This window comes from Triticum aestivum, chromosome 4B (assembly GCF_018294505.1).
Source record: "Triticum aestivum cultivar Chinese Spring chromosome 4B, IWGSC CS RefSeq v2.1, whole genome shotgun sequence".
In the NCBI taxonomy this organism is placed as follows: domain Eukaryota; kingdom Viridiplantae; phylum Streptophyta; class Magnoliopsida; order Poales; family Poaceae; genus Triticum; species Triticum aestivum.
In genome coordinates this window covers 632,691,333-632,707,385 of record NC_057804.1, presented here as the reverse complement: position 1 = coordinate 632,707,385, position 16,053 = coordinate 632,691,333, and the positions used below count along the sequence as shown (strand labels likewise).

The 16,053-nt window shown below is 50.5% G+C and overlaps 1 long non-coding RNA gene across 1 annotated transcript; it reads right to left on the bottom strand.

Moving 5' to 3' along the window:
* Positions 1-247: 247 nt before the first annotated feature.
* Positions 248-3,076, bottom strand: LOC123093718 (uncharacterized). The gene is made up of 2 exons (XR_006445516.1): positions 2,104-3,076; positions 248-593 (listed from the first exon to the last, which is right to left on the bottom strand). It is a non-coding gene; the product is annotated as an uncharacterized lncRNA (long non-coding RNA).
* Positions 3,077-16,053: the final 12,977 nt, after the last annotated feature.

Below are 16,053 nucleotides of genomic sequence, written 5' to 3'. Positions count from 1 at the left end.
GTTATATAGGTAAAAGCATAGGTGGTAGCTGTTCAAAAGCAGCAGATAGCATCGGCGAAAAACAGATGAAGGTTTCATCCTATTACAGAGCTTGATTAGTAGTCCTTAGAATGCTAGATGATATTTAGATACGACCTTCATTGCTGTCGATGGTTCATCTAAAGACAATGCACGATGAGAACCAGGCGCTGCTTTGTGGTGACCTTGAAACGAAAGGCACCTTGAAAAGAACCATGAGAATATGAGATGCGGCCAACAAACTTCCCTATTGCAAACATCAGTTCATGCTCAGAGCCTCAGACCCTACATTACACATGAACTTTCACTATACTGTATGTAGAACTAATTCTTTGAAACATGTCATAGGACTTCATATCAACACACAATCCAATAAAAAACTAAATTCCAAACTACATCTCCATAAAAAGCAATAGGAAAATGTATAAAATCCCACGCAAAAGATACTTAAAAACGGTATGAAGACAATGGTATTACATTCAACGAAAGCAAGACAAAATATTGATCTTGGATGCACATTACACCTGCCTTGGTACGATCTGCTACCAAATCTTTGATTACAACTCCAAAATGACCTGAAAGAAGGAAAGAGTAGACCACTTCATGCTCAGGCTGTATCTTACACATGAACCACTTTACTGTAGCCTAAGTAGTAATCAGACTAATGCTTTCAAATATGCCATGGGATTTCATATCAACTCATAATCCATTGCAAAGAAAAACAAAAAGCCAAACTACAACACCCTGCGCCACTTTACGCTGACGTACCTGATTCAGCTGCAGGAGAAGTAATTAGAGAGAGGAAAGAGCTGACTTGAGTTGAAGAGAGAGAGGATTAACGGGAGAGCTCAGCATGTATGGGCAGAAAATTCATGGGAGGACACAAGCTGAGCTGGGCTCGCAAAAAAATTGGTCAACAACCAAACTGCAGCCTAAAGCGATAGTTGAAGCTGATTATCAATATTCTACGGAAAATGATGTTAGGTTGCTCTTGCTTTCAGCCTACTGATCTCCTCTATAGTATCTCGACCATGCTAATATTGGTTTTTTCTTGCCAAAAATTCTTTCAGATCCCCACACTCTAATTTCCACAAATCCTTCAAGTAATCTCCGACTGATAAAATTTTGTACTAAAATCATGCTTTAGATACACCTGGTTGCGGAAGCATTGAAAGAAATAAAATAAAAGTCTGCAGAAATGAATAGCATACATGAGAACCTTTGAGAGGGTTTGATACCTCGTTCATGTGAGTTCCTAAGCCCCCTAATTCTTGTGACCTAACGTACAATCAGCAAATAGAAGGACGTCCATCTCATAAGATAATACATGTAAGCCAGCTGCAGGCACAGATATATAGAAGCAAAGAAAATTCATACGTATATAGATGGCATCCCTGAAGCACAAGATTTGGAGGGTGCAGGGAGATAGAGTTGACTTTGTAGCAAGGAATGAACCACAGAAATATGGAAGATAAATACCATTGTCTTCATAAGTAATGAGCAATAAAATTTTGTAAACATTTTTATGCTTGCTATATTTTTTCCGTTCCTTTATCTGGAGCGTTTGGTTCCAGAACTCCAGCGAGATGGTATGCAAGCAGTGGCGGAGCTACACACACATCACTGGGCGGGCCAAAAAGGGCTAGATTAAGATATGCGCCTGAAAATTTGCACCCAGGGGCCAAAATGAGCTCCACTCTACACTGAACTCTTGTTTGGCTGGGCGGGCCATGGCCATGTTTGGCCCTGCTGTAGCTCCGCCACTGTATGCAAGGTTGTATTCATTCCGTGTCCATTGGACACTCGAACTCGCAGTCTTTTGTTTTGTGCAAAACGTTTGAAACTTCAGAATGATTAGTGTATGGATGGAATTACTGGCAAAATGCATGAAAGAGCAAACTAACAAAACATGCAGCGGTCCATTTCAAAACTACACACAGACGTAGCCACGGCAGAGGCACTGTAAATGGCCAAAATCTACACCAACAACTATCATCAAAGGTCCAAAACATGTCAATGTCCTAGGAACAGCACCCAAACACACAACAGTTTCGAACAGGTTGAAGGAAAGGGGGCCAAACTCACCTGACGGGTGACGAGGTCGTCCCTAACTTGTATTGGCTCACACATCAGCGGCTTCATGGCCGGCCCTCGGCGGCGGCGGCGATGTCTTTGGGGCAACGCCTCGGCATCCAAGAGTGGCACGTCAGCGGTGTCATGGACGGCCTCCATGCCATCTAGGGGCGATGTGAGCCAGCCAGCATGCAGGGGGCGCAAAGGTCACGACCAGGATGCGGATCCATGGCGGCCCCGCCGCGAAACCCCCCCTACACACCTCTTTCTTGACGACGTATCCATGGTGCCGCCCCCGCGGAACTCCCCTGCACACCTCCCCCTTGACGCCGTACGCCACACCACAGCGCCTCCACACCGTCCTCTGCTACGCCGCCTTGAGCACCTCGTGCTCCCCCTTTGTCTCTGTCCTCTCACCTTCCCGAGCAGATCCATCCCATGCCACCAACCCTTGTCCTCCCTTTTCGGGCCATCGAGATCACCCTCTCCTTCTCTATCATCCTGCGCCGGCATCGAGGGCTGGGTGTCTGAATCGGGAGGCGGAGATGAGGCAGGAGCGGAGGCGTCGACGAGGAGAGAAACGAGGAGGAGGTGGTGTGCGGGGCTCGAGGACTTTGAGAAGAGCAATGCTAGACGTACGGGGAGGTTACAGGGGGTTTACGGGGCTGAGGGGGTGTGATTGGCAGCGATTTAATTAGGAGGGCGGGCCCACTAGTGAAAATCAGGGGGGGTGGGGGGGGGGGGGGCAATTAGATGAGGCCATGTTCCCTCCCTGTAACTCTTTGTATGAATATCATGTACGTGTAGTATTATTGCTTTGAGAAGGCGATGCCGCTGGCTAAGCGGGTAGCGTAGCTGGTTTTATATGTCCCATGCCAGGCCCGCGCCAAGAGAAAAAGGTGGCGATGGATTACCGGCGTACTACTCTGCTTGACAGACAGAGATGCCTGCACATCTATTCAGAGCATAACGTGGATACGTTTGGTTGAATCTGCACGCATACTCACTCCGTTTGACAGTTCCGCATGGCCTTATCTCGTCTCTGCCGGCCGGGAATCACGCAATCACGCACGAGCTTGTCGCGGGTACGCATTGTCATTGGTCGACGGCGATGGCCGAGCATGCGAAGCTTCTCCATCACCATTAGGCGGGCGACCTGCCGAAGCTGCCACGAGTTTAACCACGTCACGCACAGTGATCAGTTGACAACAGACACGGTCGACAGCGGAGTTTCCACGAGGCTGTGCCTGTGCGATTGATTAACCACCAACCGCACCAGCACCAGGTGAAAAAAAGACGCGGTAACAACTCGCACCACCACCGCTGCATTCTTATCTTCTTGGTGGTGGTAAATGGTCGAAATCCCTTGGTGGTCACGTCGACGGCAATGCCTGTCACCCTCCTCGCCTCTCTTAATCCTAATCTAATCCGACCGATCGATCCACTCGCCACGACGTGTCCGTCCGCCCGGGATTTCCCACTCGGACGTGGGATGCCACTGCCATGGAGATTTCGTTTCGGTCACTCGGCCGTCAACTTGGAGCGTAATTAATGAGTATTGCCCCTGCCTTTTCAAAGGGAAACCACCTTGGAGCTCATCGCCTCATCACGCCCCCATCATCCATGCTAGCTACGCGATGCCACCGCGAGGACGCACCACCACCTTTCGACACGCACACACCCCAGTCAAATTAGTGAACGTTGTATGGGCCGGAGCTTCTCCATTTCTTTTATGAATCTTATCCGGGCCAAGATGTTTGAAGAGGGTGAAGACGCACGACGAGGGAAAAAAACTGATGAACTGCACTGCATGCGCTGCCCGCCGTTCACCTCGTCACGTTGATCTAAAAAAAAACGTCGTCACGTTATGAGGATTTTGTTGTTGTTGTTGTTTTCCACCTTAAATAAAATAAATAAGCAAATCACATCCACCAGAACAGAAGGCCATTTATCTCCACGGAAAACCAGTGCGTCTGCTACAGTACTTGCATCCCCGTTTACAAAACCAGACGAGATCGAGATGCACGGCACGGCACGGCACAGACCAAGGATGTCTGTACTGCATACGGTCGTACCACCACAGCACTACTACAGTCTACTAGCACAGCGTCATCGGTGCATCACCCACGACCTGGTCCACTGTTACCATCGTGCCCATCGACAAGGAAACAGCAGAACAAAAAAGGATCCACACGTACGTGTGTGACCCCGTCTCACGACCAAGACACGGGCTGGCAGTGACCCGTGTGAGGCCGGCCACACAGCAGCTACAGAGCGGAACATGGCTCTGCGTGGCATCCGGTGGCCGTTTGCGTCGCGTTGGTCCGCGCGCTGCGCCGCGCCGAGCAAGTGACCAGTGACCAGACGCACCGTGCAACCGCGCCACGTCTCGCTCTGTCTCTCTTCTTCTCCGGCACATTCCCCGCGTGGACCCTGCACTTGTTACTTGTGAGGAACGGACGGGGCTTGCCTGCTCCCGCCTCCGTGCTCCCAGCTGTGCTCCGCATTGTTGGTTTGGCATCCCACGGTCCCAGTATTTTATCTCCTCACGATTTTTCTACTGCCAAGAAAAAACCTACGGGCAGCCCGTATTCTGTTTCTTTCCATATCTGTATCCCGTATTAAATCCATCTTTTATGATATCCCGTTCAGCCAAGCCGCGCCGGCTCGACGGTCTGATCGTTGTGGCTCCGGCAGCCACGCCATTCCCCGTCCAGACTTCGTTCTTGTTCAGGGAGCCGGCGGTGGATCTGTGCAGCGGATGTTCGACCACAACAGCATGAACACAAGGATCGCGGCTGGAGCGTGGTTGCTAGAAGCCTCGAACGACAGTGGGAGCGTCGGCGGTGGTCGATGGGATGGGTCCGGCCCGACGGCGAGGATGGGCAGCATCTGGCTGAGCTGACATCCGTGGATAGGATGGTCTCCTACGCCTCCAAGTCCCGCAGCCGCATGATGAGCGGGAACGCCTAGGCATCCACGAGCTGCACGATGGTGGCCTCCACAAATATGGCCTGCCTGCGGCAGCATGGCGAGCTCGCCGCATGGGGCGGAGAGGCGATTCTGGACGGCAGGGAGCGTGCCGTCGGCCGGGACAATGTTCATGGTTAGACGCGCTCTGCACGTCCATATGATGGTCTGTTGCAGCTTGTAGCTTTGCCCGGGAGTGTGACCGATGCCGGCGACACGAGCATGGCCGATGCGGACAAGACTCTAAGCCATTCACGTGTATTACGGGTGGATGAGGATTAGACCGGTATTCTTAATCATTGTTTAGAAATGAAAAAAAAGGCAAGGAAAGAAAATTACTGCAACCGTGCGATGCCAAATGAAGGGCGCGGAGCACGGAGCCGGGAGCAGGCAAGCCCCACCCGTGAGGAACGTGATCCAGTCAATTCAAAAGGGAGCCGACGGGCTGACGGGAGCGTCGTGGACGGCGACACGTTGCGGACACATGGACGGCAAAGGATGCCGACGAGTTGCTCAAGTGAGGTGATAGCCCTTTGTGTCGTTGTCAAGGTAGCCGAGAGCATAGGGTGATGTAGCCGTGATCGAGGTAGCCGTGCGAAGACACCGTGGTCCATGTCAAGTCGGGGTGACTGGTGTCGAGAAAGTCGCAGTGAAGCTACGGGCGCAAGGAGGTGCCGAGTTAGTCGTGGGCGTAGTGCTGTCGAAGTAGTTGTGCACCGGGAAGAAGACGTTGTTGACAAGGCGTCGCGCCGGATTGACAAATTCGGGGACACATCATGGACGAAGGCACGCATCAATGTTGCCAGTACTAGGCATGCGTAGACGGAAGAAGTCGATGTTGACTATGCGTCGCTCCAAACTTCTCAGGCCTGGGAAGACATCGGGGACGAAGGCACGTGTCGGTGTTGCCAGCACCGGACATGCGTAGATGTGGACCTGCATGAGTTGTACGTCATGTTGGATGAGGCAAAGGGGCCAGCAGACGAAGACTCGACGTCGGTCGCGGCACCAATCGGCATGGGCCAGTGTCGCCGACGGTGGTCGGAGTAGACGAAGTGGTCAGGGAAGTGTATGGCGACGCTGGCAATGAGCTGGTGCTGGACGAAGACGAAGAGGGTGGACGAGCGGTGCGGCTCGGGTGAACGAGTAGCAGCGGCGCTGAGGAAGCAAAGCGGCGGAGGTGGTGACGGCGGCTAGGTTAGGAGCACGACGGCGGTGCTCGAAGTAGGCGAGAAAAACCCAACAACGTGATGAAGACCGACGTGGGCGGCGGCGTTCCCACGCCAAAGGAGGCGGCACGGCGCATACCACGTGGAAGTCCACGCGCGGGCACGGCAGAGTGGACAGCATGCCACAATGCTACGACCCGAAGGGGCGACGCAGCGGCAGCTTGTGGGTCGGGGTGGCGGCAGGAAGACCTCGGGGCGGCGCAGCAGCGGTGCGCGAGTCCATGCAGCCACGGGGACGAGGTTGGATGGCGGTGTGGACCGCGTGTTGCGGCGCTACGACCTGAAGGGGCGACACAACGGCGGCGCATGAGCCAGTACAACCTTAGGGAGAACCACGGGCCGGCGACGCTGTGGCCCGATGAGACGACGCAGCAGCATCCTGATGCTCGGTCAATAAAGGGGAGGTTGCACTCAGAAAAGTCTTCACGGGACATGCGGAGGCATGCGCAATCGACGGACCAGATCGGTCGCACGACATAGATGAGACAAATCTCATAAGATCAGGTGATCAGTCCAAACATTTGCGAAGTCGAAGAGTCCGCTCCTCGGTGTGCATTGTCGTCTGACGTAGCAGCACAAGGCGAACGGCCAGGGGCACACATTGTGCGAAGCCACAAGCCCAAGCATCAGGTGTGACCGGGCCAACTAGACGATCAAGTGATATGCTAACGGAATGGGTCAAGTCAATCACATCATTCTCTAATGATGTGATCCCGTTAATCAAATGACAACTCATGTCTATGGCTAGGAAACTTAACCATCTTTGATTCAATGAGCTAGTCAAGTAGAGGCATACTAGTGACACTCTCTTACCGGGGAATGTCTCCTAGTGCTTCCACTGAGCCTTGGTAGCTTGCTACTGCTCCGGAACACTTAGGTTGGCCGGCATGTGTCCTTCTTCGTTCCTGTGTCTGTCCCTTCGGGGAAATGTCACACGGTGTCTACCGGAGTCCTGTTAGCCTGCTACAGCCTGGTTTACCGGAGTCCTGCTAGCCCAGTTGCTACAGCCCGGATTCACTCGCTGATGACCGACACGTTCGTTGCTGGGTCATGTATGCCTGTCCCTGTAAGTTAGTGCCACTTTGGGTTTACGACTAGCCATGTCAGCCCGAGCTCCTTGTCATATGGATGCTAGCGACACTATTGTAAGGGCATATTTATCCCCAATATGTTTTGGTGATTGATGACAATGCTTGTGCGGACTGATCGTGTGCGTTTAGTTCTTTCAGAGATTCATCCATTGGCACGAGACGATTTCCTCCCCTCGGTGTTTTAATTCAAGACGGTGTAGCTCCTTCGTTTCGTTGTTGGTGGACTAGTTTCGTAGGAGTCACCGTACTATCAAGAGGGGATCCGCTTTGGTAAGACTTGGGTGGAATCACACGTACACATCCTTTTCACACCCGTCGCCTTTCCTTCCGCATCTCTGGAGCTGCCATTTTCCCCTTGCTATGCTTTGCTCTACCCTAGCGGTAGTACCGCGACCACAGCGGTAGTACCGCCGAAGCTCCCCAGCGGTAGTACCGATCTCCGAGCGGTAGTACCGCTTGGGACTTTCGGCCGTAGTACCGCTGTGCGTGTGGGCTACTTCCGCCTCGATTCTCGAATGAAGTTTTTCGTGTCGGGTTTTGCGGCACTAAGGGAGGTAGTAGGAGCGGTAGTACCGCCCTAAGCGGTAGTACCGCTCTTCCCTAGCGGTAGTACCGCCCTGGGGTCAGGGCCCTGGGCAGCCCGCGGCAGTACCGCTGGGTCGAAGCGGTAGTACCGCTCTTCCCTAGCGGTAGTACCGCCCTGGGCTCAGGGCCCCGGGCAGCGCGGCAGTACCGCCGGGTCGAGCGGTAGTACCGCCCGGAGCGGTAGTACCGCCCTTCCCTAGCGGTAGTACCGCTCTGTGCGGGGCTGGTGAGTGGGATAACGGTTGGTTTGTTCCTCCCACTATATAAAGGGGTCTTCTTCCCCAAAGTTGACCTACATCTTTCCCCCAAAGCTTCATTGTTGCTCCAAGCTCCATTTTCGCCCGATCTCTCTCCCTAGCCAATCAAACTTGTTGATTTGCTCGGGATTGGTTGAGAAGGCCCAGATCTACACTTCCACCAAGAGAAATTTGATTCCCCCCACTTATCCCTAGCGGATCTTGTTACTCTTGGGTGTTGAGCACCCTAGACGGTTGAGGTCACCTCGAAGCCATACTCCATTGTGGTGAAGCTTCGTGGTGTTGTTGGGAGCCTCCAAGTGTTGTGGAGATAGCCCCAATCTTGTTTGTAAAGGTCCGGTTGCCGCCTTCAAGGGCTCCAATAGTGGAATCACGGCATCTCGCATTGTGTGAGGGCGTGAGGAGATTACGGTGGCCCTAGTGGCTTCTTGGGGAGCATTGTGCCTCCACACCGCTCTAACGGAGACGTACTTCCCCTTAAAAGGAAGGAACTTCGGTAACACATCCTCGTCTCCACCGGCTCCACTCTTGGTTATCTTGTCCCTTTACTTTTGCAAGCTTACTTGAGTTATATCCATTGCTTGCTTGTGTGCTTATTGTCTTTGCATCATATAGGTTGTCCACGTAGTTGCACATCTAGACAACCTATTTCATTGCAAGTTTTAATTTGTTAAAGAAAAGTCTAAAAATTGTTAGTTGCCTATTCCCCCCCTCTAGTCAACCATATCGATCCTTTCAATTGGTATCAGAGCCTCGTCTCTTTATTAAGGACTTTGCCGTCCGAAGAGTATGGTTGACACCCACGACGGTGCGGAGGAGCACTCCGGTGTGAATCCCATCTCGTCCACGGCCGAAGGGGGAGCCTCGGTCTCTCGTGAGGAATTCAATGTGGCTTTAGACACATTGAAAACCTCCATGACGGCCGAGGTTAAAAGCATGTTTTCTGATTTCTTAGACGGACTTAAACTATCTACCTTGCCGATGAAAGTGGGTGATCCCACTAACAAGGTGACGGATGCTACCTCCGACAAAGGGGAAGCTAACACTGAAAAGAGTCCGTCTACTAGTGGTAGAAATGGCACCGGCATTTTTGCCAATGTGGAACCCCCAGTGTATAGAGGACCGATCCCCTCTACTCATTTGAATCATGCCGGTCCTCCTCCTAAATATGTGAAAAATGAAGATTTTGATGCTTGGCTCTATCGCTTCAAGCGTCACTTAAAACATGTGAACACTAACCTTTGGAGAATTATTGAAGAAGGTTTCTATCCTCATGATCCAAGCAACTTCACCCCTTGAGAAGAAGTGGACAATCAATTCAATGAAAGTGCTCTCTTCATCATCCAAGATGCAATCCTTCCCGAAGATCTCCCTCATCTTCGACCTCATGCCATGGCTAAAGAAGCATGGAAATGTGTCGAGCGTCTCTATCGAGGAAGTGCTAGCATTCAACGCTCCAACTATGAAGTGGTGCAAGATGAAGCCGATGAGTTTGCAATGAAAGAGGATGAAGAACCTCGTGAGCTCTTTCGAAGAGTGACCAAACTCGCGGTCGCACTCCGAGATCATGGGAGCAAGGACACGGATGACAACTGGATCAAGCGCAAGTTCCTCAAGGCCATGATGCCCTACAACAAGGCCATGTCCTCCGTCATTCGCCAAAGACCGGACTTCCACTCCATGACCTCTAGTGAAGTGTTGGATGAGTTTGTTGCAATGAGCATCTTGGACAAGACTGCCGACAATGTGGTGCTCCGTTCCCAAAGGGCAAAGAAGCCCAATCTTGCCTTGAAGGCCAAGGTTAGTGTGGAAGAAGAAGAAGAAGAGGAAGATGAGGAGAGCAACCCCGAGGACACGAAGTATGATTATCATGAGCACATGGCTCTTGCCTCAAGACAGTTTTGGAGTAAGAAGAATACAAGACCCAACTTCAACAAGAACAACTCAAGTGGCCTCAAGGGGAAGCAACGAGTTAGAACCTGTTTCAACTGTGGCAATGTTAGCCATTTCGTTGCGGATTGTCCCTACGAGAAGCGGGAAGACAATGGTGGCAAGTTCATCCGAAAAGACAAAGCCAAGTCCTTCCCAAACAAGAACAACTTCACCAAGAAGACTCCGTCTCGCGGGTTGGTGGTTCAAGAAGAATACCGTGAGGATGACGATGATGATGAAGATGGTGAAACAATGGCCATGGCATCCGTTGCCATTGTCACAACTCCCCGGGTGTCTCTCTTCGATGCACCTAACGAGAACATCACCGCCAAGTGCCTCATGGCTAAGGCCACCAACAAGGTAACCTCCAACATCAAAACCACCATTATTCCTAACCCTCCTTCAACGGATGATTTTGATAATGGTAAGGGGTCTAATGAGGAGATCAATGAATTTGAGTCCTTCATGAGTAAGCTCAAGGGCAAATCCAAGAAGCACTTTGTTGCTCTCTTGGAACAACTTGGTGAAGCCAATGACATGATCGAGGCTCACGAAGAAACCATCTCTAAGATGGAAAGTCATAGTCGTGACTATGCCGATGAGATATCGGATCTCTCTAATGCTCTTGAGGAAGAGCGTGAGCATCGTTTGGCTCTTGAGGAGTCACACAACGATGGTCATGCTAAACTAAAGAAAGATCTTGATCATGCTCTTGTTGTGTCTCGTGTTCTAGCTTCCGAGAAGGCTAAACTTGGGGTTGATCATGTTAGACTCACGGAGGAGTTTGATGTACTTGACAAGGCCCACAAGGTCTTGAAAGGTGCTCATGCTACCCTCAAGGAGTCTCATGCTCAACTCCAAGTTAAGCTAACCAAGGAAAAGGCCACATTTCCTCACATGGTCTTAATTGATAATGCAAATGCTACTAACCCTTGTTGTGAGCATGTGCATCTTGTGGAGGAGAATGCCAAGTTGAAGGAACAACTCGAGAAAGGTCTTGTGTCATGCATACAAGGCGAGAAGAACCTAAATGACCTTTTGAGCAATCAAAAGGAAGTTGTGGGCAAGGAGGGAGTTGGGTTCTCACCCAAGTCCAAGAACAAGAAGAAGAACAAGGAGAAGAAGAGCAAGACCGATCGACCTCCTCCGCTCACGCAAACCTTTGTGAGGGAGGGAGAAGGTGCTCCTAAGGAGAAGAAGAACAATGGGAAGAGTGGTGATGCCAAAGAGCGCAAAGCCATCTCTCCCAACAAAGCCGGCGACTTTAACCCATCTTATGTGTTGTGCCGTGCTAGTGATGGGCATGTTTATGCTAAATTTGTTGGTTCTCCTTATGAGTACATTGAATGGTCTATTTGGGTTCCTAAGACCCTTGTTACTAACATCAAAGGACCCATTACTCAATGGGTACCTAAAACCAAGCATTGATCTCTTGTAGGTGTTTGCTTCCGGTGGGGGATCATGGTTGCTCGATAGTGGAGCAACAAATCATATGACCGGGAGCAAGGACTTGGTGGTGGACGTGCACAAGATCCCATCTATGCCCACCAATGTCGAATGGGGTGATGCCTCACATTCTAAGGTATTGGGTCTTGGCAAGGTTGTCATTTCTCATGATCTAACGATCGAGAAAGTCATGCTTGTTGAGTCCCTTGCGTTCAATTTACTTTCCGTTCGTCAACTCGCACTCATGGGCTTTGCCACCTTCTTTGATATTGATACTGTGGCCCTCTTGTGGAGCAAGACTCTTAAAGTAGCCTTTGTTGGGCATGTCGAGAACGGTCTCTATGTGATTAACTTTTCGGAGCAACCCACTAAGACCGCGACATGCCTAATGGCTAAAGTTGATGTGGGATGGCTTTGGCATCGCCGTTTAGCCCACGTCAATATGAGATCTTTGCAAAGTCTTCTCAAGGGGGACCATGTTCATGGACTAACAAATGTTAGTTTTGCCAAAGATCGTGTTTGCAGTGCTTGCATCGAAGGAAAGCTTCATGAGACGGCTCACCCTCCCACGACAATCATCTACTCGAAGAGACCCTTGGAGCTCCTGCACATGGACCTCTTCGGGCCTCCATCCTTTGACAGTCTTGGGGGTAGAAAGTATTGCTTGGTGATTGTGGATGATTATTCAAGATACACTTGGGTATACTTCTTCAAGAGGAAGAGTGAGACTCAACAAACCGTCATCGACTTTGCAAATGAAGCTCAACGTCAACATAATGCAAAGATTCTGACAATAAGAAGTGACAACGGCACCGAGTTCAAGAACTACACCTTGGATGAGTTTCTTAGTGATGAAGGGATCAAGCATCAATATTCTGCACCATATACCCCTCAACAAAATGGTGTTGCGGAGAGGAAGAACCGGACGTTGATGGATGCGGCAAGGACCATGATGGCGGAGTTCAAGTCTCCATACAACTTTTGGGCCGAAGCCATCAACACAGCTTGTCATGCATCCAATCGGCTCTATCTCCGCAAAGGCTTGAACAAGACTCCGTATGAGATACTCACCGGGAACAAGCCCAATCTCAAGTACTTCCGGGTGTTCGGGTGTAAGTGTTTCATTCTCAAGAAAGGTGTTCGTTTGTCTAAATTCGAGGCTAGAGCTCATGAGGGCATATTTGTTGGTTATGCTACAAACTCTCATGCTTACCGTGTTCTCAACAAGTCCAACGGACTCATTGAGGAGACGTGTAACGTAGAGTTTGATGAAAATAACGGCTCCCAAGTGGAGCAAAGTGGTACTTGTGATGTAGGTGATGAAATTCCTCCCCAAGCCATAAGAAGAATGGGTATTGGTCATATCCTACCCATTGAGGAACCCCTTGTGGCCGAAGGAGAAGGACAATGCTCCACCTCGGTGGAGCCTTCACCTACTCAAGACCCACACGCTTCCGAAGAACAAAGTGAAGGCCCTCAACCTAGGGAACAAGACCAAGGGCAAGATCAATCACAAGATGGTGGTGAATCTCCACATGATGCCCAAGGTCAAGTTCTTCCCCTCGAGCAAGTTCAAGATCATGAGCAAGCTCAAGATCAAGAACAAGCTCATGACGACGCTCAAGATGATCAAGTGAACCCTCCTCCTTCGACATCCGAGGAGGAATTGGAGCGTCGTGCCGCGAAGATTGCTTCCAAACTCACCACCAAAGGTCATCTCATGGAGAATGTGGTTGGAAGCCTAAGAAAGGGGGTAAGCACTCGTAGACAATTAGCAAACTATTGTGAACATCACGCGTTTGTCTCTTGTGTTGAACCCCATAAGGTCTATGAGGCGCTCGAAGACTCGGATTGGCTCAATGCCATGCATGAAGAACTCAACAACTTCGAGTACAACAAGGTGTGGAGATTGGTGCCAAGGCCTTCCGGGAACCATAACATCATTGGAACCAAGTGGATCTTCAAGAACAAGCAAGATGCTCATGGGAACATCATTCGCAACAAGGCAAGATTGGTAGCACAAGGCTACTCCCAAGTCGAGGGTATCGACTACGGTGAAACCTTTGCTCCCGTTGCTCGCCTTGAATCCATTCGTTTGTTGATTGCTTATGCTTCCCATCACAACTTTAAGTTGCAACAAATGGATGTTAAAAGTGCTTTTCTTAATGGTCCTATTAATGAGTTGGTCTATGTCAAGCAACCCCCCGGGTTCGAGGATCCCTTCTTCCCGGATCATGTGTATCAACTCGATAAGGCGCTCTATGGCCTTAAACAAGCCCCACGTGCGTGGTATGACCACCTTACCGAGTTGTTACAAGATCGTGGATTTGAAGTGGGGCTAATCGATCCCACTCTTTTTACTAAGAAGGTCAAAGGGGAGTTGTTTGTATGCCAACTATATGTTGATGACATTATCTTTGGTTCCCCTAACAAAGCTTTCAATGAAGAATTTGCCGCTCTCATGACCTCTAAGTTCAAGATGTCTTCGATGGGAGAGTTGAAGTTCTTCCTTGGTTTTGATATCAAACAAAGAAGAGAAGGTACCTTCATCAACCAAGCCAAATACACTCAAGACATGCTCAAGAGATTCAAGTTAAGTGATGTCAAGCCGGCCTCTACTCCAATGCCCACCAAGTGCCAACTTGACATTGATCCCAATGGTAAAGCGGTGGATCAAAAGGTATATCGCTCCATGATTGGCTCCTTGCTTTACCTTTGTGCATCTAGACCGGATATCATGTTGAGTGTGGGGATGTGTGCACGGTTTCAAGCTGCACCAAAGGAAAGTCACTATGTGGCGGTCAAGCGAATCTTTCGATATTTGGCTCATACCCCAAACTTTGGCTTATGGTACCCAAGAGGGGCAAACTTCAAGCTTGAAGGATTTACGGATTCCGATTGGGCGGGAGACAAAGTGGATAGGAAGTCCACTTCCGGAGGGTGCCAGTTTCTTGGGTGCTCTTTGGTGAGTTGGTCTTCCAAAAAGCAAAGTTGTGTATCTCTCTCGTCCACCGAAGCTGAATATGTGGCGGCCGGTAGTTGTTGTGCACAACTCCTATGGATGAGGCAAACTTTAAAGGAATACGGTGTCATTTGTGACAAAGTGCCTCTTTGGTGTGACAACGAAAGTGCCATCAAGATTTCTCTCAACCCGGTGCAACACTTCAAGACGAAGCACATTGAGATTCGGTATCATTTCATCCGGGATCACATTAGGCGAGGAGAGATCGAGCTCAAGTATGTCAACACTCATGATAACCTTGCAGATATTTTCACGAAGCCCTTGGATGAAGCAAGATTTCGCGAGTTAAGGCATGAGCTAAATATCATTGATTCAAGCAATGTGACTTGAACCCTTGCACACCCCACCCCACTCATCTTGGTATCTAGCTTAGATGTAGGCATGGACATAGGGGGAGTGTTGTTCTCTCAATGAACTTTCCCTCCCCCCATTATGCATAAAATGATCAACTCTTTCACAATAGCCATTTCTGATGGTACTTGTGCTTCAAAGATGAGTTTTGGTCATGGGCCCAAGGATAATTCTTCGCGGTGCCATACCAATTGACTCAAACATAGGTGGCTCCGGCCACCGCCCTCTCCTGAGAGAGGCCAGAGCTTGCCCTGTTTCATGTGGTTGTTTGTGTTTGAGTTGTTTTTGTTCTATTGTGTGTGTGTGTGTTGCCGCGTCGGTCCTCTCGTTCTTTTGGCCTTGCTTTCCGTTTCTTTTTGAGCGTTTGCCGTTGGTCTAGAAGCCGTGTGGTTGCTGAAGCGGTACTACCGATGGTGGCGAGCGGTACTACCGCTCTTAGCGGTACTACCGCCCTCCAGCGCGGTACTACCGCTCCTAGCGGTACTACCGCTCCTAGCGGTACTACCGCCCTCCAATGCGGTACTACTGCTGTGAGGCGCGGGCTGGGGGTTATATCGGGGGCAGGGGGAGTTTCTTCTCCCCCATACCCATTCGCTCGCCCCCTTCGCCCTGTTCGTCTCTCTCTTCAGCAACCGGCGCCGCGGGAGGGCTTCGGCGGATCTCCCTCTCCGGGGCGCTCCTCTCCGTTTCCTTCGGTGGAATCGATCCCCACCTTGTCCTCTTGCCATGGATGCCGGTATTGCCCCCGTTCCCTGCTTCCTTTTGTCTAGATTTCCAATCTAGCTTTCTAGGGGCAATAACAGTTGCATCTCTAGATTTTTGTCCAGATCTAGGCTTGAGTAGGATGGAGAATGCTTCTAGACTGTTTGGATTAGTGTTTGGTTGGAGTATTTTTGAATTTGGTAGGATGGTAGTACCGGATCTGACCACGGTAGTAGGAAACTGTTGTTTCCCCGCCTTGAGCGGTACTACCGCTCTCCCAGAGCGGTACTACCGCTGAGAGCGGTACTACCGCTCTCTCCAGAGTGGTACTACCGCTTGGATCGGTACTACCGCTCAAGGGTCACGGTACTACCGCC